Raw genomic sequence first — 2,891 nt, 5'->3', positions numbered from 1 at the left:
TGAAACAAGTGAATTAAATACCTATTTTCAGAAGTCTAATCCTATTTTGGGACTTAGAAAAAGAGTGATTTGAAGAGCAATTCTTGGCCATTTTCGATCATTTTTTCTTGATGTGTTGGGAATTCTTGCGAGGATGTTCCAAGAATATTTTCCGTCTTAATACACTTGTTTGTTTCATGTTAATTTAATTATGTATTGCATTTTTAGCTATTCTAGGGCTTGAATTAGTTTGGGTTGTTTGAGATCTTCGGGTGCTCGGAATGTACCCATTTTTGGGCCACAAGTTTCTTGAGTTGTTTGGGAACTTATGACGAAATTAGTTTTTTATTTTGTGCATGAGTCCCAATGTCGAATTTTGACTCAATTTTAGTTTCGTGTTTAATTTTAGCAATATAGGTATCATTGTCCTTATTTTGATGTATTCTTCGATAATTTAATAGAGTGGTATCATTTGGAGGTAGCCCAGAAAGGAAAGACTCATGTTTAGCGGTTCGGGTATGGTTTTGGCTTTGATAGTTCATTGAGAAGTTGGGAGCCGATGATCATTGTTAGTGATTAATTTGGGGATTTCATCCTACTTTTATTAATTTTCCTCGCAAATGTTAAAAACCCCTTTTAAGGAATCAAAATGGTGATATTAAGATTTTTGATTGATGAATAAGTGTGATGATTTAAAGGAAATACCGGTGATATTTTAATTATGGAATTTCTTATTGGGAAGCTCAAGAAATGAATTTTGGACGACCCTTTGATACATATCTCGAGTTATTATTATTAATACTATTATTGAGAAGCTGGAGATGTGAATTTTAGGCAGCCCATTATACATATTTGGGTTACTATTATTATAACTATTATTAAAAAGCACGAGGCATCAATTTTGGGCACTACACAATATTTTTGAGGATACTGATCCTTATCTATGAGGTTACATTTCAGTATTCTTTTGATATTATATCAGATGGAATTATTGGTATTCTTACTTGATTTTTCTGGCTTACTTAACTATCGTACGATTATTGTTGTGCCCTTTTCCCTATATTTGTAGTTTATGCTCTTCTTTTATTGTTGTTAGTATCATTGTACTGCTTATTATACATTTTATTCTTTCTGAGCTCGATCCCCTTATGATGCCTACTGGGTACCCCATATTTTGGTACACATACTGCACTACGACATCTTTTGATGCAGCTCCCAGTTTGAGCCACCCCCAACGCGCACCTGATCATCTGTAGCGGTGCTAGACCCAAATTCTAGAGAGCTCCTGGCATTTAGAAACATGCTACATTCCCTCTTTTACTTTGACTTGTATTTTTTATTTTGGACAGTCATAACTGTATTGTATATTTGTACATATTGTCAGCTTTTGTACTTAGTAGCTCTAGTATAGGTGGCACCAGGTTTGGGGTTTGGTCTAGTGTCAGTTCGTTATTTACTTTGGTCACTATCAGGACTTTTGTATATTTTGTATCATATTTACATATTTATACCCTGGTCCAACTCTTCTTTGGCTATATTCTTTTGCTTCTGCCTTCTTATGTTGTTAATTATTTAATTAAATTCAGTTTTTTTTCCACTTGTCTTAAGTTTGGCTTGTCTACTCAAGGGTTATAGTATGTGCCATCATGGCTCAACTTCCGGTCATGATAAAGTCGTATCAGAGATTAGGTTCACCGGTCTCACCATTATATGAAAAAGAGTTTAGTGAAGTCCTACGGATAAGTGCGATGATGTCTTATCCAATCTTTAGGAGGCTATAGGACATTGTTAGGAATATAGTCACTATTCTTGTTTTTGATCATCCTCTAATAATGATGAACACCTCTAAATCTTATTTGTTACCCTCTGCCTTAGATGGCGAGAATGATATCTAGTCGGGGTGGATGAGGACCCCCTATACCTATTGACAGAGCCCAGCTCAGAGTAGAGGTCGAGGCCGACACAGAGACTGGGGTAGAGCTCAGGCGACAGCTCCAGTACTGGAGCCAGACATTGAGGTTGAGCAGTTCGAACCTCATCCAGTGGAGGAACACCCAACCCAGCCTCCACCCAAATTCATGGCCACAGTAGTGTAACAGTATACTCTGGCCTTGATCACCAGCTTTATAGAGAGTATATCTCAAGAAAGGATATTACTCAGCACTTTATCCAGACCCTAGGTTTGAGAGGAGGCTCAATAATCAGGATAGACAGGGGAAGAGTATGTGAAGTCCTACGGATAAGTGCGATGATGTCTTATCCAATCTTTAGGAGGCTATAGGACATTGTTAGGAATATAGTCACTATTCTTGTTTCTGATCATCCTCTAATAATGATGAACACCTCTAAATCTTATTTGTTACCCTCTGTCTTAGATGGCGAGAATAATATCTAGTCGGGCTGTATGAGGACCCCCTATACCTATTGACAGAGCCCAGCTCAGAGTAGAGGTCGAGGCCGACACAGAGACTGGGGTAGAGCTCAGGCGACAGCTCCAGTACTGGAGCCAGACATTAAGGTTGAGCAGTTCGAGCCTCATCCAGTGGAGGAGCACCCAACCCAGCCTCCACCCAAATTCATGGCCACAGTAGTGTAACAGTATACTCTGGCCTTGATCACCAGCTTTATAGAGAGTATATCTCAAGAAAGGATATTACTCAGCACTTTATCCAGACCCTAGGTTTGAGAGGAGGCTCAATATTCAGGGCAGACAGGGGAAGAGTATGATCCGGCCCCAGTTCTATAGCCTACTACTACAACTTCCTTTCTAGTGATATGGCCTATTCCCATGGTTGTTCAGCACATGGAAGGTAGGCCAGTTATGACTGCAGAAGAGCAAAAAATGTTAGGCAAGTTTATCAGATTAGGCCCTTCTAGGTTCTCTAGTGTCGCGAGCGAGGATGCCCATGAGT

Source organism: Solanum dulcamara, chromosome 10 (genome assembly GCF_947179165.1).
Source record: "Solanum dulcamara chromosome 10, daSolDulc1.2, whole genome shotgun sequence".
Classification (NCBI taxonomy): Eukaryota; Viridiplantae; Streptophyta; class Magnoliopsida; order Solanales; family Solanaceae; genus Solanum; species Solanum dulcamara.
The sequence above is the reverse complement of the archived record's forward strand: the minus strand, read 5'-3'. Positions refer to the sequence as shown.